The 23677-nt window shown below is 44.5% G+C and overlaps 1 long non-coding RNA gene across 1 annotated transcript; it reads left to right on the top strand.

Annotated features, from left to right (window-relative positions):
* The first annotated feature begins 2915 nt into the window (after positions 1 to 2915).
* LOC120284420 lies at positions 2916 to 3916 on the top strand. Its single transcript, XR_005543665.1, has 2 exons — positions 2916 to 3048; positions 3100 to 3916. It is a non-coding gene; the product is annotated as an uncharacterized LOC120284420 (long non-coding RNA).
* Positions 3917 to 23677: the final 19761 nt, after the last annotated feature.

Genomic DNA, 23677 nt, shown 5'->3' on the forward strand with positions numbered 1-23677 from the left:
TGTTTTATTAGTTTTTTTTTTATTTTACTGTCTTTTCCATAAGTCATTATAAATTTATTTATGAGTAATGTCATTTTCTTGTTTACTTCGTTGTAGAATTCTGTACTGCTTAAGCGTCCCTGTCTAAGGATGCTAAATTCTGATTCAAGAATATGGATTGGTCTTTTATCGTTATAAATAAAATCCCATATGGAACGAATTGATTGAAAGTTTAAAACTGTACCATGGTTGGTCAAAGCAATTGTTAAAGCGATAAATTATTGTTCGCTTTGAATTTTATATAGACTCATGGCAGTTTCTGGCGTTTCTCTCCAGCCTACATATTGGGTTATTTCACCTGTGAACTTTGGTAAGGATTTAACTACTTCTAGGGTAGTTTCGCATGTTATAGTTGGGTCAATTGTTTGGATTTTATAATCCTCCACTGCATTTCTGCTAGCGTTTACCATAACTGCCCTTCTATCCCTTCAATTTTTCTGGTCACTTCACCCAATTGTCCATTTATTAATCGGTTAATTAATTCCATTGTCAGATTAGTGGCGCTGGATATCCCGCCCGCAGAAAAGGTTGGTGCTGAACCTCCGGTTGACATTGCTAAATTAAAATTTTCCAAACTATTTAATAAATTTTCCAGATTGTTTGCTTAAATTGATTTTGTAATGTTTAATTTTAATCTTTATAGTATTCCCTATTTCTGCTCTTATTTTATAAATTTTTTTTTAAAGACTTAATATTATTTTCAGCACACGATACTTTCCGTTTCTTTTTGTTGGGGTCTTCCTTCAGTTTAATAGTCCTGATTATTATCTATTTGGGTTTTCCTTCAGTATTTTTTTTTCCGCACGGGTCCCACGGCCACACCTCCCGCCCAACCGACCGAAGGGCGTTTCCGTGTATCGTACGGCTCGATTAGCGAGAAGATAGAAAAGAGAACAGAGACGAGGAAATGAACATAATGTAATAAATAATAATTAATTAGGTTTTAGTCATGTAAGGATCATCAAATTCCTTAGACCACCTTTTTATAAAACCAAGCACACCCCTGGCCTTATTGACAATAGTCGAAATATGGTCTGAAAATTTTAGTTTAGGGTCCAGAAGAACTCTAAGATCATCAACCCGTGTTATTCTGTCCAAAGGGCACCCACTTAGAGTGTAAGTCGTGCGTATTGGGTTGGCACGACAAAAGGTCATAACTTTACACTTGGAGCCATTTAAGTTTAATAAACAAAAAAACAAGACAGAGAATTTTTAAAGAGGACTTTTTGCGTCCTGCCATTCAGATAGCTTGAAATCCAATCTAGAAGATCAACAGGGAATCCTAATAGATCAAGTTTCCTTACTGGAAGGTAATGATTAACAGAGTCAAATGCTTTACTAAAGTCAGTGTAGATGACATCTGTTTGAAGATTATTTTTGAAGCCCTGTATTACGAAAGAAATTAGCTCCAAGAGGTTAGTGGTTGTAGATCTGCGTTTCATAAAACCGTGTTGACACGGTGATATGATTGATCTACAAAGGTGCTGCAAATGAGGAGTGATAACATTTTCAAAAAGTTTTGGGAAAGCCGACAATTTAGAGAGATTCCTCTGTAATTGCTTGCATCCAGTTTGCTACCTTTTTTGTGAAGAGGAATCACAAAGGACTCCTTCCATATATGAGGGAATTGTGAAGATTCCAAAGATAAGGTAAACAGTTTCAGTAAAGGCTTGCACAAGGCTTCCGCACAGAATCTTAGCACACAGCCAGGGATTCCATCGGGACCTGGCGAATAGACCGGTTTAACACGCTGAAGATCGTGAAGCAGTGAGCTTTAGCTTATAGTGGGGCAGAATATTAGATTTAATTTTTCCACTAAAAATGTGAGTTGTTGGCGGCACGAGTTCCGTTTTATATACAACTTTTTATCATACACCGCCCCACGCCCCCACCGCCAATTAAAATTGTTTCTATTTAATTATTTAAAAAAATAGTTCTTATTTTTTATTATTTGGTATTTATTAGGTGATAGACTTTTTCACTTATACTATTACAAGACACTTTATTACTATTGATTTGAAGCTGTTTACGATCTCATCCCGATTCAGACTGATCTTCTAATTCTTAATCCTGATCCAATAAACCTCGGCCTTAAGCTTTTCATTCAAACTTTTTGAACTTTCAGTTATGTTTAGGATAAAAGCGTTATGCTGAAATTATTTCACAGCATTGTAAAATTGAAATTTGCTGAGTGATGCAGTTTGATTGAAGCGCAAAGATCATGGCTTGGTCTCCATGTGGAGGTTGTGTTTGGTTATTTATTGGGTTTGTTTTATTTATTGGCGACAAAAACAAGGGCAAAGGTAGGATAAGTTGGATAACTAAAAATTAAAATTAAATTTTTTTATTTTTTATAATATTTTTCCTTTTTTTTATTAAGGTGTGAAATTTATTGTAAATTTGTGGTTTTGTACCCGGCCTTAAAAAGTATACAATTTACAGTTCATATTATATTTTTGTATTTGGAATGTTTTTTGTAGGTATGTTATGTTCGCGAATATGGGGATATTGTACTTGGCTTTACACTTGTTTGCTGCTGTGAATATCAAGGATTGATTTCACACAAGTCCAACACATATCATGTTTCACGAACACATCATATTTAAATTTAGTTAGGTGTAGATTTTTCTTGTATGAGCGTTTTGTAAGTTTGTTAAGGTGGTTTATGTATTTTAGTAGAACTTTTGTTGCAATCACTTCTAAGATTTTTAAACATTTTGCACTTTTTATTTTGTTTGAACGTACTTCTTCATTCTTACTCTTTTCTCACAACTACTTACAGTAATATTAATAATAGGTTTTGTAATGTATTTTCCATTCCAGTTTTCCGGCTCCGCCAGTTACCTCCGGTGACTGTTTGTAGGTGGGTCGAGGTCGACTTGGGCTTTGCTTTTATTATCGTCGCTGTAATGTTTTCGAGAAGGAAAAGGCACTTGTTGTTATGATTGCTGTTGGCTATACACTGACTGCCGTCTATATTCTTCGACTTAAATAAGCTAACATGAATATGTAAGTTATTGCCCTGCAATTGATTCTGTAACATCTTGTGGTTCTACATAGTTCTGGGTAAACACAAGTGCCCAAAACGCTGACCAGAGGTCTGCATAGTCTCCGCTGCCATCAACGCCAACGAACGGTTAAGCGCGACATCAACACTTCTCCGCTGCGCCGCGGCCGACGCCCGCTGCGCCGCTGCCGACGACTTCACTTGATTGCTAGGGACTGTGGGAAACATTTTGTACACTAGTTTTAGTTTCAAATGATAAATTGCAATAAACGGTCGCTTGCGATCTTCAAAATCAAATCAATAAACTGTAATTATTAACTGGCGCCCGAACAGGGACCAGCGAATAAACGCGAACGAAAGACAAAATTCTAAGTCGCGGAGCAAAATCAAAATTTTGCTAAAAAATATTCGTTGGTTAAATTGTGCCGAAGAAACTCCCGCGAGTTATTAACAAACAAAATTCACGGTCGGCTATTAAATAAAATTGTTTGAAAAAAACAGATTTTCCGGAAGAGGAAAATACTTATCGGCATAGCATTGCCCATTGGTGGATCACATTTTCTGTCAGGCCAGCCCGCAGAAAACCTTCTTTGGAGTGCTGACGTGGATTCCCCAGTAGCCCAGGCAAAAAGGACAACATTCACCCAGCCAGGAGGAGTGACCGCAACAACTCTATGTTAAATAAATGCAAAACGAAGAACAGCAATTTCATCGAAAAGGAGAAGGAAAAGTAGAAGTAGAACGCCGAGAACTAACGGAACTACAGAAGAGCAACACGGATAACAGTTAACAGTGCAACCCAAAACGTAACGGCAGAGATAAAGACGACGAACGGCAGAGAACGGCTGCGTGAACCAAAGCGCAGACAAGTTAAAAACTTGTTGTTGTTAAAAAACAACAACAGCACAGCCGTAGCAGCAGCAGCAGCCCGCCAAAAAGAACAGGAATAAGAACACGTTGACGACGAAGAAGCTGAAGCTGAAACAACCGAAGAGAAGGCAGAGAGACTACAAGAACCTGGAAAGTACACTGGAAAAAACATCAGCAATTTGAAATTCAGGCATCCACCCATAATAAAACATAAGTATACCAAAAAAAAATTAAGTATATTATTATTATTATATTATTATTATAATATTATTATTATTATTATATTTTATTATTATATTATTAGTATTATATTATTATTATTATAATATTATTATTATATTATTATTATTATATTATTATTATTATATTATTATTATATTATTATTATTATTGATATTATTATTAATACTATATTTTCAACCCAGTTCCTAGAGATCTTCTGAAAGGAAAATTTTCCTATTTACTGTTCCTTTCTGGTACACTGTTCTCAAAGCAAAATAACCGCGGTGAGCTAAATTTTTATTGCATGCAAAAATAAAAAAAAAATATAAAAATAAAAAAAAACAAAAACAAAAGATAAATAAGCAAACACATACACACGCATTCCATATTTTCTGCCCACAACTTTTGTTAAGTTCAAATTGGTTTAGGCTTGTTTTGTGCAGGTGTTGTCCGAATTAAAAATCAGTATGGCAAACCCTAATAGTATAATAAGACCATCAGCTTTTAGTTCAAATGAAAGACCGGTGCCCTCAGAAAGACACGACCTGCCTGAACAGCATCGCGTAGACATGAGTGTCAAACAGTTGACAGCAGAATTTGGGTCTTGGAAAAAGAGCGTTGATAGAATCATGGAGACTTATACCCCATTTGTGGGTACTCCAAAATATTATGGTATACTTCATACCATAAGAAATAAAATTGTTGGAAGTGCTGATGTGGCACTCGAGTCCTACAGCATTCCGCTGGACTGGAAGGCCATGTCGAGATGTCTCACTCTGCATTACGCAGATAAACGGGACATAACTACCTTGGAATACCAAATGTCAACTTTGGTTCAAGGCCACCAGCAGTCGGTGGAAGACTTCCACCAGGACGTCTACAAAAATCTGTCGCTTATTCTAAATAAAGTCGGCTGCATGCAAATGAGCCGAGAATCCGAGCACTTTGTTACAAAAATGTACAGAGAAAAAGCTCTGGATACTTTTATCAGAGGCCTTCGAGGAGATTTACCTCGCCTTTTGGCAATAAAAGAGCCAGCTGATCTCCCCTCAGCTTTACATTATTGCCTTAAACTTGAAAATCAAACTTTCAGGTCAAACCATGCGGCGAATACCATAAGGGTCAACAGTCGAGTTTCAGAGGAAACGAAAAACCCATACCGGCACCCCGCAATTTTCAGCCGTCGAATGCCTTTGGCCATCGACAGCCTCCACCGGTCCCTCCACGACATCCCATGAGGAGACCTCCACAATATTTAGGCCAGCCATTCCCGGCGCCAAGGCAACATGTGTCTAACTTCGGTAATGCACCGTTCATTCCACCCCGACAAAACTATCAACAGTAATGGCAACAATATAATGCCCCACCCCGTCCCTTTGCGACCAAACCACAACCAAGACCAGAACCAATGGACGTGGACGGCAGTGTACAGAAGCGAAACATTAATTATATGAATAGACCACACTCGGACATAAACAAACGACAAAAGAACTACAACATCCAAACAGTGAACATGAGACATCCAAGTATTGAAGTAACTGGGTCCAGTTCAAGCATGACAGGCTATCAACGGTCGATGCAAGATTATGAAACCCAGAACAATATAAACGGCACACTAAATGAATACTGTGATGGACAAATAGACAATTTGGACAGCGAACAACGAGACCACGTGATGCATTTTTTAGAGTAGAAGACTCCTCACTACCATACTTCGAATGTAGAGTGGGGAGTGGAAAGGTTTTAAGGGTGTTGATTGACACAGGCTCTAATAAAAATTACATCCAGCCCAATTTGGTGACGAACGCGATACCAAATAACAAGCCTTACATAGCTGATACTCCAGGCGGTGATGTAAAAATATCGCATTACAAAAGAGCAAGCCTTTTCGATTTCGAAATAAAATTTTTTTGTTACCAACGCTGAAGACTTTTGACGCCATACTTGGCAAAGACACAATGAAGGGAATGGGAGCGCAAATTGATTTGAAGAATTTAACCATGACACTGGAAAACGGGAAAAGGGTTGTTCTCAAAGAAAAACAGTTCGAGGCAGTTAGCACAATTAGTCCGAGAATAAAACACTTAGAGGTAGAACAGAGAATGAAATTAAATAAAATAATTGATTCGTATCCAGGTCTCTTCGCAGACCCCAATCAAAAACTAACCTACACAACAAGTGTAAGGGCAGCAATCCGAACTATATCGGATACGCCAATATACTCAAAATTCTATCAGTACCCAATGTCTCTTAAAGACGAGGTACACAAACAAATTTCCGAACTTTTACACGATGGAATCATTCGACCCTCAAGGTCACCTTACAATTCACCAGTGTGGATTGTACCAAAAAAACTCGACTCCTCTGGCAAGAAAAAATACAGGGTGGTAATTGACTATCGAAAACTTAACATGGTAACGGTAGCGGACAGATACCCTATCCCTGACATTAATGAAGTGTTGGCCCAATTGGGAGACAACAAGATTTTCTCAGTGCTCGATCTGAAAAGTGGGTTTCATCAGATTCTTTTAAAGGAATCTGATATCGAAAAGACCGCCTTCTCCATCAATAATGGAAAATATGAGTTTACACGACTCCCATTCGGTCTGAAAAATGCACCGTCAATTTTCCAGCGCGCACTGGACGATATTCTTCACGAACATATCGGTAAGATATGTTTCATTTATATTGACGACATCATCATCTTTAGTAAAGATGATGAAACACATTACCAGAACCTTGACACGATTTTCAGAACTCTTCAGCAAGCCAACATGAAATGTCAGTTGGATAAATGCGAGTTCATGAAGAGAAAAGTGGAGTTCCTAGGCTTCGTCGTGTCCGACAAGGGCATTGAAACCAGCCCAACCAAGGTACTGGCAATCTCAGACTTTCCAATTCCAAGGACACTCAAAGAACTGAGATCATTCTTGGGATTATCCGGATATTACAGGAGATTTATTCCTAACTACGCTAAGTTAGCAAAACCACTTAGCTCGCTTTTGAGAGGGGAGGATGGTCGAATTTCCAAGACATTATCGTCAAAAAAATCCGTCTCCCTAAATCGCGAAGCAATAGAAGCCTTCAAGAAATTGAAGAGCCGCTTGGTATCTCCAGACGTAATACTCCACTACCCGGACTTTAAGAAAGAATTTCACCTAACAACGGATGCTTCCAATTTCGCAGTAGGTGCTGTTCTTTCACAAGAGAACAGACCCATCTCATTTTTATCGAGAACACTCTCGAAGGCGGAAGAAAATTATGCCACGAATGAGAAGGAAATGTTAGCCATTATCTGGGCTCTAAAAAAGCTAAAAATTTACCTTTACGGTAAAGCAAAGGTGAAAATCTTTACTGACCATCAGCCTTTGACCCATTCTCTCAGTAGTTGGAATGGAAATGCGAGGATTAAGAGATGGAAAGCATACCTTGAGGAATATGACTACGAAATTTTCTACAAGCCAGGCAGAGAAAATACTGTAGCCGACGCTCTGTCCAGAGGACCGACAGTCGAACAAATTAACACAGTAGCCTCAACAATGCACAGCTCTGACAGTTCAAGCCATGGGCTGATACCTAGCGTTGAAGCCCCGATAAATGCATTCAAGAATCAAATTTTCTTCAGGGAGTCCGAGTCAGAGAACTACTCATTTAGCATTCCATTCCCGACATTTCAAAGGCATTTAGTAGATCGCAAATTGTTCACACCCGATAGTCTCTTGTCAGATTTGAAAGAATATCTTAACCCATCCGTGATTAATGGAATTTTTACATCCGAGGATGTAATGGGGAAAATACAAATTCTCTACCCCATCCATTTTCAGGGTTTCAAGATTAGATTCTGTCAAACCAAAGTCAAAGACCTTGTTAACGAAGCCGAACAAGAGGAAGAAATACTTAGGACACATAACAGAGCACACAGAAATGCTGTGGAAAATAAAGCTCGGTTGTCCGAAAGAGTATACTTTCCTAAAATGAGGAAAAAAGTTTCGGCTATCGTGAATCAGTGTTTGGTGTGTAAGACTGCTAAATATGACAGACATCCCACGCATCCAGAAATAAGACAAACTCCCTTGCCAGAATACCCCGGACAAATTATTCATATTGACATCTACTCGACAGAACGACATCTGGTGCTCACGGCGATTGATAAATTTTCCAAACTGGCCATGGGAAGAGTTATCAAATCCAAAGCTGTAGAAGACATTAGGAAAGCCCTAAGAGATATCGTGTTTTATTATGGAGTGCCTAAATTAATAGTAATGGACAATGAAAAGTCCCTCAACTCAGCCTCTATCAAATTCATGTTGACAGACCAGCTGGGTATTGAGCTCTACAAAGCACCTCCGTATAAGAGTACAGTAAATGGACAGATAGAAAGATTTCACTCCACACTCTCTGAAATAATGAGATGTTTGAAAGGAGATGGAACACATAGGGGCTTCGAGGAACTTCTCGATAGGGCCATCTATGAATATAACTACACTGTCCATTCTGTCACAAAAAAACGACCTCTAGAGGTGTTCTTCGGCAGGATAGCTACCGTAGCTCCAGAAAAATATGAACAAGCTAGACTGGACAATATAGACCGACTTAGGCAAAAACAGGAAACCGACATAGAATACCACAACCGGACAAGAAAGCCCATAAAGACCTATATCAAAGGGCAAGAAATTTTCGTTAGGGTTAATACAAGATTAGGTTCTAAGTTATCAAGTAGATTTAGGAAGGAACTAGTTAAGGAAGACCGAAGTACCACAATATTAACAGAATCAGGGAAATTAGTACATAAAAGTAACATAAGATCATGATTGCTTCAGAATAATTACTGTGGCCACATCGATAGACAAGTAGAACATAGAAACATTAAACATACTGATTAACGTAACCACGAGAATTAAATTTGAAACGATTCGACTTTGACAGATGAGTTGGCCATAGGTTTGCAGAATTAGATTGGGCTCGTGAAAGAAGAGATTGCGTTGTGAATGCGTTTCTGCGGAGCGAGTTTAAATTGAATGAGATCAGTAGCCTACTTGAAAACAATATACCGATTTCTGCCTTGACGGTCAAATAAATGTTAAAACTTTCACACGTTCTCGCTTTACACAACGGAACTACAATTTGAATGCCATTAAAATCTCCATATTGAATCAGTTAATTCCTTATTTCTTATATTTTAAAACATGATCAGTAAAGGAAACTAATAATAAAAAATAAATAATAATTTAATTTGAATAATAATAAAATTTACCAATTAAAGACGAAATGTACGGAATCAATGCCTTCTGCAAAGGTTCCAATGGTCTAAAAATATGTAGATATAAATTCATTAGTAATTTAGTAAAAACCAGAATTTTTAATAGAAGCAATCAAGTTGTCAATGCAGAACACATCCGAGTTGCACAAACCTCGAACGCACGCAACAATAAACACCTGGCATTCAAACCATTAATGCGGTGCTCAAACCACCACGAATCACACCACCGACGATGCGGCTCAACAACATTCTGTCCTTATGACGACCGCTCGAGGACAAGCGTCAATTAAGAGGGGAGGAGTTATTGCCCTGCAATTGATTCTGTAACATCTTGTGGTTCTACATAGTTCTGGGTAAACACAAGTGCCCAAAACGCTGACCAGAGGTCTGCATAGTCTCCGCTGCCATCAACGCCAACGAACGGTTAAGCGCGACATCAGCACTTCTCCGCTGCGCCGCGGCCGACGCCCGCTGCGCCGCTGCCGACGACTTCACTTGATTGCTAGGGACTGTGGGAAACATTTTGTACACTAGTTTTAGTTTCAAATGATAAATTGCAATAAACGGTCGCTTGCGATCTTCAAAATCAAATCAATAAACTGTAATTATTAACTTGTATATTTGTATGACAATGATTCTTAGAAATAAAGTATTTGATAAAGCAGAACGAGTTTATATGTATGTATGTATGTATTTACATGTGCTGCCCTGTCTACGAGAGAAGAATGTGGTTTCAGTTTTTTGAGCGGAAGTCGGCGGCTGACCGGCCGCACTATCCGCTGGTGTAATGCCTCTGATATTTATGTTGCAACTTTGTCCGTTGGTATAACAAAGCTTCCCGGTTCAATGTCTTCTATGTGTGTGAGCGTGGTGGCTTAGGGGGAGGAGTGGTGTACTTTGGGTTTTCTTTCTGGGTATATGGAGCCGTGAGCTGGTGGCGGCCCCCATTTCCTCCAGAATCCTTCTGAACGCCCTGCTTGTGAAATGCACTCTGTTGTTCGTTATCATCACCTTGAGGACCCCGTATCTGCCCACTATCCGCTCTCGAACAGCCTTTCGAAGTGTCTCGGTGGTTGCCCTTCGCATCGGGCCCTTTCCACGAAGACCAACATCATCGAATTTCCGTGTTTTGACCTCGGTAAGGGCTCACAAAATCAGCGCACACTGTGTTGATATTTCAACACCCCTTAAAATTAAACTAGCGGCCAATGCATTAGGAGCTTCAGTAGGAACTGAACAGGCGTCTGTTGGGACTGGCTGAGACAGAGCAAGGTACAGAAGGTTGCGACTAGCAACGCGTTCGCCATGTGAGCCCAGCTCCTATTATCCTTAGTCAGACCACCTCCTCGCCACCGATTACGCGTGGCCGCTGCAGTATCACGTCCAGTCGGCGGAGAGAATAAAAGTGTAGAGCGAGTCAAAATAAATACTAAGGAAACGAGAACTGCTAAGTGTGGCTACTGGTACCGGGTGATCAGGTTTCATTTAAATTTTCTGTTACGAACACATGAAATCTTCTGAGCTAGCCACAAAAATTAGTGTGTTATAGTGCGTTAGCTGTTAACGGTGCTTGCGGTTGATTTCTCTCTCTTTCCCTCTCGTGCTCGAAATGGTTGTTTGCTGTATCGATGCGGCGGATAGCCTACTTCACATTCGAAATCTACTGCCTCCGTCTTACCATTTGGTGTGCCCGGTTTCAGGTCGCTGATGTTCCTTTTTTACCTTCTTTCATTTTTGTTATCCTGGACGGCACGTTGAACCTTCGTCCCCACTTTGGGTTTTCAGGAGACTATAATCGCGTGCTTCGGCTTGCGCCACCTTCCGCGTTCTCTGTTGGCGAGATATTACAACTTTTGTAGGGGGGAAAAACTTAACGTTGCAGATAAATATTTTTGTACGCGCAACATCTGTTTTTAACAGCTGATTTCTTTGTTGTTGCGCCATCCATATTAGTTTTTGGTATGCAGAACTAAACATGGGTCAATTATGAATGCATGCATTTTATTATTCGACATACTTTCAGAAAATGGGTTTTGGTCAGAAAAAGTGGGTACATTCCCCATAGTGCTTTGGTGCCTCCCCTTTAAGGTGTGCTCGCGCTTCTTTTTGATGTAGTTGGAACGCGCGCTAAATTACATTTGGAGAAAGCGCGGGTATAATCTGACGGGTTGCTTCTCCTTGGAGCATAAGTCTCAGCCGTTCTGCTCAGTGCTGACCTTTGTCTTAAAGAATGGAAGTTTTTTTTTTAATTTCCTGAGTCGAAAACATATCCATGATGGCCTCTAATGTCGGATACCTTTCGCTCAGGATGGTGTTCGTTTCTTCTCAAGCTGGGATCTCAAGATATTTGGATATTAAGGACTGTTCACATAAGGAGAGTGTCAGCTTTGGCAGCGGATATGTGAGAATGCGCTAGAGCTGTTAAACACATCTAAATCGTGGACTTCAGCTCCTTGAGAGCATGACCAGATTTTAGGGATATCGAATTCAAGCTGAAAAGATGCTTGCGTTGGCTGTTGACTAAAAGATGTTTGTTTAGGAACCGCGTCCCACGCCGAAGCAAACCCCTGTCGTAAGAGGGGATTTGGATGCGATGGCCTTTACCTCGTCGCTTGTTTTTTTAAATAGATGAAACAGCTCCACGACTGGTGTCATCCTGGGGTTAAGCAAGTATATATAAGTTAAGTAAAATTCGGAATTGGAAAATTTGAAACAAATCGTTTTAACAAATAGCTAATAGTTAATATCTGGAATATAAAGTTGAATCTAGCTATTAATATTGTTCGAAATTATAAGCCAATGAAGTGATATTCTCGTCTTCGAACTTGGTTTAGAAACGACAAACAAACCGCACAACACTGTGCGACGTTCAACAGCTTGCTGTCGGACGCTAAGTGAGAATACAAGGTCGCGCGCTTTAGATAGGGCTCGGCGTGGCTTCCTGTACCCGCCGTTGGTGTGGAATTTGACCGATTCTGTGTGTAATTATTTAATAATTATTTTTTTTTTCGATTGCAGGGTATAGTCTCCTCGGCACTGTGTTCCCGTTCTTTGTCGGTGCAGTGTGTAAGTATGTGTACCGATTTGCGTGCACCTGCTGTCGGAGCAAAAAAGGAGACGAGAGAACTTACACTTAGGCAAGCCTCTGTAATGGTATGTATACACATGGAATTGGCGCTAAAGGCAGATTAGCGCTGTAAGTATATGTCGCAGAGTTGTTATTTTCTCGTGGCTGGTCTGCCATTTTGACACACAAACTTTTCGAGGGATGCGAATTCCAACCGGAGTGTACCATCGTCTGCATGTCACTGCTCGCATTTTCTACTCGCGCATCGATCTATGCTTCACACACGATAGCTGGACTACACTCGGCGACAGCGCGACAACGTCATATTCTAGCTGTAGTCACATTCTAAGAATGATTTCACTATATACCAAACTCATTGCGCAGTAGCGTTTTGCAAGCGCAGTGGTCAAACCATGTTAATAATGTGACAGACACGTACAGTGGTCAAAAAACATTCACAATGCGAAACTGCCTTTCTGACATAATACACGTTCTCGTGTGTTGTCTCAAATCTACCACATAAGGGACAATACTTCAGGATTCAAAGACTCTCTGAATATTGCAAAGAATTCTCCCCATTCAAATCAGTTCCAAATTCATTCTTATCGTAACATAATAAAATCATTTCAATTATCGTAACATAATATAAATTTAATAAATCATACCATTCGTGTAATTCTTTTAACACCTTTTCCTTTTACACGTTCTTAAATTATCATTTGTGTGGTTCCATTAACATATAATTTTTTTTTTTTAAGCGTTGCTTTGTTTATGAAAGCTTCTCATTATGAGACTAACAATAAGCTTACAAATCTTAAAAAGTACTTAACTAACAGCCACTATTGCAACTGATATGTGGTGGCCCTAATAATTATCGTTGGGTTGGCATATCATTACGACGAAGTCAGGTTCGGCTAGATAGCCGTGTTAAGTCTCTCGCAAGCCTGTTCGGATGGGCACGTAGTTGGCTATTTCATCTCTGACCGGAAGTATGAATAAATCCCTATGTAAGTTACCACGGTGCGCCGGTGATGGTTCTTAGAATTTTCGATTGGGCTCGTTGGCTGATTTCTACGCTGCTGTTACTGGCGTTCCCCCATAGCTGGGAGCCATAGGTTTTAGGACGGAATTGAAGAGTAAGACCTTAAATTCTAGTCTTAAAGGAGAGCGTATACTAAGAAGCCAATGTAGACTATTGGCTTTTAGTTTGAGCTGTGTTCTTTTTGCCTCGATGTGTCTACGCCAAGTGAGTCGTCTGTCAAGATGAATACCTAGATACGTAACTTCATTTGATTTTGGAATAAAAGTGTTATTTAGTATGAGCGAAGGGCAATCTTGTCTGTTTAGGATAAAATTTACGTGTTACATTTCTGTGCATTGACTTTTATTCGCTAGTCAGAAAGCCATTTATAAATATGTGCCAGATAGAGAGCAAGTTGTGCAGTAGCTTGCCGTGGAGATTAAGAGCGGCTCAGGATTGCAGTGTCATCGGCAAATGTAGATATTGTTAGCTGCCTCGATGTTGGTATATCGGCTGTATATAGTAAATATAGTGTTGGGCCAAGTACGCTGCCTTGAGGAACCCCAGCCCAGACGTAACAGTGCCGCATCTAACTGAGAACACTCTATTGTGAAGGTATGACTTTAAATGCTTACGGGTGCATTCAGGGAGTGTTAATATAATTTTATGCATTAGGCCATCTAACCAGACTCTGTCAAATGCTTGGGCCACGTCGAGAAAAATGGCAGTGCAGTACTCTCTCTTTTCGAATTCAGTTTGAATTTCAGTTGTGAACCGATTGACTTGTTCGATTGTTCCATGTTTCTCTTGAAAACCGAACTGATGCTCCGCTATTTTGTTAAAAGTTCGCAGATAGGGTATAATAAAGGTCAGCAGACATTTTTGCCGGGGCTCTTATTAGGTTTTAATTCCTTAATGATTTTAGGAATTTCAGTTGGTCGAAATTCTTTTGGATCCTGTTTCGTTTGGCTTACAACTGTTTGCTTTTGTAATACGAAATTGTTCGTTGCTGAGTTTGGTTGAAACACGTTTGGAAGGTGCTCCGCGATAGTAGAAGCTCTATGTTTATCGCTGCGGACCCATTCACCTGCAGAATTTCTTATTGGCACAACAGATTCCACCGGGGGGCTTAGAGATGGGTGTGCTCTCCATAATGGGTATTTTGTGCTAAAAAGTGATAATTGCTCTATGTAGCGGCGTTGTGCGCATTCCTGCTCGTTGATTAGCTCCTTTCTTAATCTACGAGTTGCGTTTTTGAGCCTTTGTTTTGCAAATGGCGATCTAAAAGATTGCCATTCTCGTCGTAGGCGGCGCTTTTCCAAGACAAGCTACTCAATTTGAACATTTGTCTTACGTTGCATATACTGTAAATTTTTTTTTTTTTTTGTGTTGAGGCATGGGCTGCTGCAACAAGGACATACTTCAAAAGTTTAGTTGTGCTTTCTATGTCAGCATTATTGATGATTCTTGGGTTCAGTTCAATTTGCGAACTTACGAATTTCTTGTATTTTGGCCAGTTAGTTCTATTGGATGTCAATCGACAGGGTGAATTTTTCAGATCCGGACATTGAAGATCATTAAGGAGTACCGGCGAGGGATCAGAAGATAGGTCTGGGAGGGATTCGGCGCTTATATGATTATGTGAGATGATCTTTCTAGGGTCCGTTGGCCAATATGTAGGTGTGCCCGGAGAGGCGCAACTAAGCTTGTTGCTTTCTTTAATAGTTGTATTGTACAATTTTTTTCCCTTTGGGGTTACACGACGAGATCCCCAGTGCGTATGCTTAGCATTCTAGTCACCAGCAGCTATGAAGCGATCCCCTAGTGTGTTGAAAAAATTGGTTTTCGGATATCGTAAAGCGATGTGGGCAGTATACAGCAGCAAGTGTTATTTGTCCGTTACCCAGCTGTATATTTAAAAATGTTGCGTGTAAGTAGCAGCAGCATCTGTATCAATAGATCCTGATTACGCATAAGATTATCCATGGTTGTTCTCATAAATGTCATGAATTCGGTCATGCTTTGTTGCAAGTTAAAGATAATTGTTTCAATATTGCCTTGTGGCTGTCCTGTTGGAAGCGGGCCAAGAACCGAGCCTTGCGGGAATCCACCGGTGACCTGGTGCCTGAAGGCTCCTTCCGACGACTCGCACAGTAGCACCCGTTCCGAGAAGTAGCTGAGAATGATCTTGACTAGGTAGGCTGGAACGCCGAAGCCAATTAGTGCTTCTAGGATCCAGTCCCACCTCGCTGTGTTGAAGGCGTTCCTGATGTCTAGTGTGACCATGAGGCGTACTCATTGCTACCCCCCTTCCATCTAGTGCCCTCGATTGCTTGGTCCGGTACCTTCACCACTCTGTGGACGTCGACGGTGGACCGCGCTTTCCTGAATCCAAACTGGGACCGAAAGAGGTCACCCGCGTCAGCGATAGCCCTCTCTAGCCGGATGCACACTAGTTTCTCCAGGAGCTTGCCAGTTCCATCGATAAGGCATATCGGCCGGAACGATGAAAGCTCTTCGGGTGATCGGAAAGCCGTCGGGTCCGGGGGGGTTGCCGTCCTTCATCAGTTTTACGAGCTACAGGATCTCCTCACTGATGACCGTGGCATCGGTTTCGACGTGGTAACCCATCCATCAAAGGAAACAGATAATCCGCTACACTGCGGAGCATCGCTGGGTCCAGTAGCTTGGGAGTCCTCGTATATGCCTTCTTGACCACCACCTTGTAGGCACTTCCCCATGGGTCGCTGTCATCAGAATCGCATAGGTCGAGGAAGCATTTCCGCTTGCTCGCCCGGCTATCTTGAGTGCTTTCCTGTGGGCTCTGGACATGGACTCCGCACCTCTAGCGCGTCTGGCGGAGAGGCACACTCGACGAGCCGTGCCTATCTCCTGGTTCCACCAGTAGACAGGGGCCCTGTCTACTGTGTAGACCGTGGGTAGCAACTGCTCTCGGACTAACTGCGTGTCTAGGGTGTCCGACTTGTATTTCATCCTGGTTTGGGCTGCTATCTGGGCTTGGGACGAGGAAGGGCATTCCAGGTCGCAAATGTTTGCCAAATGGTCAGTGCCAGTGTATTCCTCGCTGAGTCTCCACCTCGCTAGCCTGAACGACGAGCCGCTAGTGAAGGTGAGGTCCCCCACAGAGCCCAGTCCGGCACGTCTGAACGTGTGCCGGTTTCCTTGGTTTAGAAGAGACAGGTCCAACGTCGCAAATGCCTCCAGCACCATCCTGCCTCTCGCGTTGGTGGTTGAACTGCCCCAGCTCTCTGATCATGCGTTGAAGTCGCCAGCTATGAGAACCTGGGTGCGGCCTCAAGCATCCGCTGCCAGTCTATCCAATGCCCGACTGAATGCGATTAAGGTCAGGCTGGGAGCTAGGTATACGCTGTACACCCACCATCTGCCCACCCTTGCACGAACAAACCCGATGTCCGAAAAAACATCGGTTAATTGTTGGGCTTCTCTGCTGCACCTCCAGATAGCTGCTTTCTTGGTTCTGCTTGCGAACAGGAAGCATATAGCCTCGTTGGGACACTCAGCGGCCTTGTGACAGGCGGACCCGCATCTGAAGCAGCACTGGCTTCTGTCTACGGTGCCTCTACAGTGGGCCGCTATGTGGCCTTCCTCCAGAAATTTGAAGCATCTTTGTTGTTACATGTAATGTAATGTTGTTTCCAGACATTCTAGTTAAGTGTTGCTATGAGCAGGGGAAAAAATCTGGTTCCGGGTTTCCATGGAATGTTGCCAAGGATACCCGTCAGCCGCCCATAAATGTATGCTACGTCCTGAGAATCGATCGTTTGGCGATTTCCGTAGCTGTTAGCTTTTGTCAGTGCGTACATCCACAGAGAAAAAAGCGCCACCTATGCTTGGGGACTCGTACAACCGACCAGAGCTGCCAGACCTGGGAGCTTTAGCCGTTTACCAGCACTGCTAAACCAGTTGACTGCGTGATCAGCTGGCGTGACCAGCAAGTCTACGTGGTGGCAGCCACTACACCAAAAGGCAACAACAAAGGGACAAAGAGAAAATAGTGAAGGGAAAAGTTTGTTGCTTCTCTCACCCTGTCCTGCCCCATGGCCCTGACGATCGGCGCCAGCGGGCGATGCATGGACACTTGTAGCTTTGTTTTGAGATTTTCCAGGAGCGCGAACTCGGTGCACCAGACTACTCGCGCGCGCGCATCTATCTGACACCGCTATGTAGTAATGTATGTGTGTGTAAGTATATGTAGTCAAGTGTTATACTATGGTACATATGCTACTATATAAGTTAACACAAGCCTCCATCCGTATAAGCCAGGGGGAAATCCGTGGCCTACGTGGGAACCCCTTTCTAAGGCTGGTGCTTCGCCTAGGTAACTTAGGCCATCCTGTAGTTGATGGACAGCTCAGTGGGGGGCAGTCCCCCTGATCGCAACGACCCGTTCAGGAGGAGCTCCCGACTTTCGAGATCCCCCACCAGAGGAGTCAGTAACCCGACCCATGGTGACGGAATCTCAGTCCCGTCGGTGGCGAGGGGTGAGCACGCAGGCTCCCAGCCGCCGTTGACTAGCGACTGCAGCGATGCTGTAGAGGTGGAGAACTTGGCTCCTACAGCAACTACGACCGCGACAAGTCAGAAGACGATGGACCACATCGTCGTGCCATCGCAAAAGACGGGAGGGAAGTCCCCAGCTGGTTCCCCTCATCGGTCTTCGGACCTGACCACGGCTCTCCAGAACGAGGACCTGAGGGGCATTCTCGCCAGGATGAATGGCAAGATAAACATCCTGCTATCCGCTTTCGAGACCCAACGGCACGTGACACGAGAGACAAAGGGCATAGCTTCCGAACTCTCAGCCCTTAACAACAGGGCTATAGAGCTGTACGAAGGTACTTCTAGCGAGCACCGCTTGAAGAGCAGTGGTACCCAGACGGAGGTACAAAAGCCTTCCAAAAAGGCTCCTCAAAAGGCGCAGGTACCCAAGGTGCAAGTGCCAAACGCCCAGGCGCCCAAGTCGAGCAACGGTGAAGAAAAGGCGTCCAGACCTATCGAGTCCAAGCCAGGCAGCTACGCATCTGTCGCCAAGAATGCTAGCACGGGTGCAGAGTGGACCAAGGTGAAGCCTACGCGCCTGCGTAAAAAACCTGAGGCACTCATTTTAAAAAAGACAGGAGAGGCTTCGTACGCAGAGATGCTTCGGAAGCTAAGATCGGACCCGAGCCTTAGCGAACTGGGCAGCCATGTACGTAAAATCCGGAGAACGCAGAAAGGTGAGCTGTTGCTTGAGGTAGAGGGGAAAGCTGCGGAAAGCGTCCCCAAGTTTAAGAGCGACCTGGAAGCGGCGCTCAATGACTTGGCCTCTGTGCGCACGGGAGCGCAAAGAATAGCCCTATCTTGCAGCGGCTTGGACGAGGCTACGACAGCAGTTGAGCTCCACAGCTGCATGGTCGCCAATTCCAGGGTCTGCAGATAAACCCTGAAGATATCAGGGGCCTTCGCAGAATGCGGGATGGCACGCAGATAGCCTCAGTGCTGCTGAACGCGAACGTGGCGATACCAGTCCTTAAACAGGGCACCGTAATCGTTGGATGGTCAAGATGTCGCTTTACCCAGGACGTCCGACCCACGAGATGCTACAGGTGTTTGGGATATGGACATCGTTCAGCAACCTGCAAGGACACCGACAGGGCAGACTGCTGTCTTAGATGCGGTGAGCGTGGGCACAAAGCAAAGGGGTGCGTTGCAGCTCCAAAATGTCTGATCTGCAGCAGCGAGGTGGACAGAAACCACCCGACGGGTAGCTTTGCGTGCCCGACCTACAGAGCGACCCTGAAAGAAGCCAAGAGCCACCTTAATGCACGCCCACATTAGCGTAGTACAGCTCAATGTCAATCATTGCGCAGCAGCTCAGAGCCTCCTGGCCCAGACTGCGGCTGAGCGCAATGTAGACATCATGCTCCTAAGCGAACCCTACGTCTCAGGTAGTGGACAATCATCCATGATCCTTGACGAGACAGGTAAAGCAGCTATCAAATGCTGCAGCCCTCTCCACGTCCAGGAAGTGGCTGCTTTACCTATGCGGGGTATCGCTTATGCGAAGCTAAACCACGTGCACATGTACAGCTGCTACGCTCCGCCGAGCGACACCCCCGATCAGTTCGAGGAGTTCCTGGAGGCGCTCGTGGACCATGCGAGAGGGCGAAGCCCGAAGGTCGTTGCCGGCGACTTCAATGCCTGGGCAGTGGAATGGGGCAGCAGGACATCCAACGCCAGGGGCCGAGCTGTGATTGACGCCATGGGAATGCTGGACCTTATACTGCTGAACGACGGAAGGAAGCCGACGTTCAACAACGATAGGGGTACGTCCTTTATTGACGTTACCTTTGTCAGCAGAGGGCTAGTGGACATCAACAACTGGATGGTCCATGACGTCATGACGCTGAGCGACCACGCCCTGATCTCCTTCAGTCTCTCCCCGGAGGGCATGCCCAGGAGACGGCAGAGCAGAACAGCCGGGAAAGCATGGGACACCAGGAAGATCGATGAGGCCATGCTGGCCTATCAGATCAATTCCCTGGAAATCCCAAATGGGGACGCAGAGAGTATGGCGGCAGGCCTTATGTTTATGCTCGAAGATATCTGCGACGCAACCATGCCTAGGAAAAATAAGGCACAGCGCAAACCACCCGTTTACTGGTGGAGTGCCTCCCTAAGCCAACTAAGGTCTGACTGCCTCAGGGCTAGGAGAACGGCGCAACGAGCCAGAGGCAGTACCCACCACGCGGAACTCTTAGAGGTTTTCAGAAGGAAACGCCTAGAGTTCAAGCACGGCATCGCGGCTGCCAAAGCTCGGTCGTTTAAGGAGCTGCAGGATGGCGTAGACAGCGATACCTGGGGCCTCGCCTACAAACTTGTCACCAACAAGCTAAGGAGGAGAGCGGCAACCCCATCCGACCCGGGGGTCCTGGCTAACATAGTAGGGGAGCTATTCCCAAAGCAAACCACTCTATGGAGGCCAACAGAGGCAGCCCCTGCCCCAGATTTCCAGTGCGTCACGGAACTTGAAGTCGTCGAGGCAGCCAAGCGCATCAAACCTAACAAAGCCCCTGGACTAGACGGTATTCCTGGAGCTGTTATAAAAGCAGTGGCGCTGGGTAGACCTGAAATCCTCAGGGCCACCTTCCAGCAATGCCTTCTGGACGGAATCTTCCCAACAAGGTGGAAAAGCCAGAAGCTAGTCCTGTTGCCGAAAGGCAAGGGACCAGCACATGCTGCAAACAGCTACCGCCCCCTATGCCTACTGGATATAGTAGGGAAACTATTCGAACGTATCCTGTATACTAGAATAGAGGCAATCACCGAGAGCAACAACGGCCTGGGAAGCCATCAATATGGCTTTCGGAAAGGAAAGAGCACACTGGACGCTCTTTCGGCCGTTAGTAACATCGCCAAGACCGCTCTATCTGGTGATAGATGGTTAGGGGGCAGGAAGGAATACTGCGCTATAGTGACTCTGGACGTAAGGAACGCATTCAACACCGCCAGATGGCCCGTAATACTCACAGCCATGAACCGCATGGGGATCCCGGAGTACCTAAGGATAGTCGTTGGCAGCTACTTTAGGGACCGGGTTCTATGGTACGATACTGAAGATGGCCCAAAAAGATACCGAGTTTCGGCAGGTGTTCCCCAAGGATCGGTACTTGGACCAATCCTATGGAACATTATGTACGATGGGATCTTGGGCATCAACAGGCCCGTAGGAGTAGAGCTGCACTGTTTTGCTGACGATGTGGCAATCACAGCTGTCTCCAAAACAATCGCAGGGTTGGAGGACAAATGCAACTCTACGATCGGTGCTGCCATTCTGTGGCTCGAGAAAGCCGGGCTAGCAATAGCGGCTCACAAGACCGAAGCAGTCCTTCTCAGCAGCAGGAAAAAGGTGGAGAACATGCTGGTCTTCGGCAATGGAACACAGGTGACCTCTCAAGAGTCCCTAAAGTACCTAGGAGTAATGATAGATCGCAGGCTATCGTTCAAGGACCACGCGAGCTACGCCAGCAAGAAGGCAGCAGTCACAGCCTCTTCGTTGGCCAGGCTGATGCCCAACGTCGGTGGCCCAAGACACCCGGCCAGGAAACTGCTGGTGTCAGTAGCAAAGGCTTCTCTGCTATACGCTGCACCAATCTGGAGCAATGCCACTAGCAGGGGCTCATACCTGAAAGGAGCTCGTTCGGTGCTACGTTCAATGGCCCTCAGGCTCATTAGAGGTTTCAGGACCATATCCGAGGACGCGGCGCTAGCCCTGGCAGGCCTGCCGCCAATTGATCTGGAGATCAAGGCTCTCAGCCTAATGCGAAGCGGCGCTTCCAAGCAAGAGGCACACGAGTGGCTAACAGGTGAATGGCAGAGCAGATGGCAAACTTCGCGTCGGGGGAGGTGGACTCATCAGCTCATCCCTGAGTTGACGGTCTGGGCAGAGTGCCAGCACAAATGCTTGGACTACCACCTAACCCAGTTTCTTACGGACCATGGCTGCTTCCGGGCCTACCTACTCCGGTTCCGTCACGTAGAGTCAGCTCGATGCTTGTTCTGCGTCAACGGTGAGGAAACAGCAGAACACGTGCTAATGCACTGCTCCAGGTTCACGGCGGAGAGGGAGCAGCTAAAGACGCTGTCAGGTACCCCGCTCAGCCCTAGTGGCTTGTTCGCGGCTATGCTGGCGAACAGCGAGGCTTGGGAGCTGGGACACAGCCTTATCACTAATATGATGAAGCGTGTCCGATCAGACGAGATGGCCAACAGAGTGGATGCCTAAGCCCAAACTGGCGCCCTGGGTGACGGCGGGCGAAGAATTCTACTCCAGAGTTCCAGGCTCGTCGTAAAAAATCAACTAAAGGAAGGAGGAGCCGCCAAGGACTACACTGAAGGCAGGGGGTGCGACCTGGCCTCACATCCTGCTCACCGAAGTCATACCTTGACTGGCAGTCCCGGTGAGCGAGTAAGGACTGAAGAGCACGCGGAGGTTTTTGTTTTAGTACGTAGGCATAATTCCAATAGGGCTTATGAATCGTGCATGCCACCTACGAACAGTAGGTGGTATCTTTAGAAGATTTTAATTTTCCTACCGTAAGTCGAATAAATAAAAAAGTTAACACAAGCCAACGGACTAGAACAGTTGGCTCAGTGTATGAAACATAATATCAAAGTGCTGACCCAGCATTGGTCCGGAAACCCGTGCGCAGCCGGCAAACACAGCATATTTGCGTGGCCGCTGCGAGTCTTTGTTAGCTTTAAGAATCATTTTAAGCTCAGTTTGAATTTGCATTTACAAGAATAAAGAGCGGCAGCTCATCAACTCCGACTAAGCGTCGTAAAATATATTTTTATTAGTTACTCTGCCAAACCACAAGGCTGGCAGTTGCATACCTAAACGAGTTGGACTGCTCATGCAGCCCGGATTCTCACAGTATAGGAATGATAGACCATACTCCACCGACTCAGAGTCCGATAGCGAAAATCAAGATTCCCCTCTAAGACGTGTAACCGCGAATCTCCCTGCAATGGCGATAGATAGAAAACAGCTCTAAGCTGTAATACAGGCAATTGTGGCACATACCTTAACGGAGGAGGCCGCCAAAAACGAACTCACACAAAATGAAATGCGTCAGAAAATTCAGGAGCTGGCCAGCGGGTTGGCAGCAGCACATGTCGCACAAGCGGTGATAGCCGCATATCGCATATTTAAAAATTTCAACGGCACCTCTCGCCATTACGAGGCAGTGACAATTATTAGAAACAAAGATAGGGGCGCGGCCGATAACGTTTTATCCTCGTTTGGCAATGTACTGAATTTTTACTGAATTTTCGATGCTCGATTTCACTTACAGTGACAAGCGTCCAATGCATATCATTGAACAACATGACCCTGTTACAATATTATGATGAGGTCGAGAAAAAACTCACCTTACTCACAAATAAAGCTCATATGTCTCACGAGCCATCGACGGCAAATATACGCCTTGCGTATTTTCATCTCGGGACCTAAACTCACTGACGTGCTTTTCGCGGCAAAGCCGAAAGACATTCCGTCAGCTCTGGCTTTAGCGCAAGAAGTGGAATCTAACCACGAAAGGTACGTTTTTGCAGGCAGTTTTGCAAAAAGTCAGGAAGACAAAGATCGCAAACCTACTGAAAAGCGCA

The sequence above is a fragment of the Drosophila simulans genome, chromosome 2R, assembly GCF_016746395.2.
Source record: "Drosophila simulans strain w501 chromosome 2R, Prin_Dsim_3.1, whole genome shotgun sequence".
NCBI lineage: Eukaryota > Metazoa > Arthropoda > Insecta > Diptera > Drosophilidae > Drosophila > Drosophila simulans.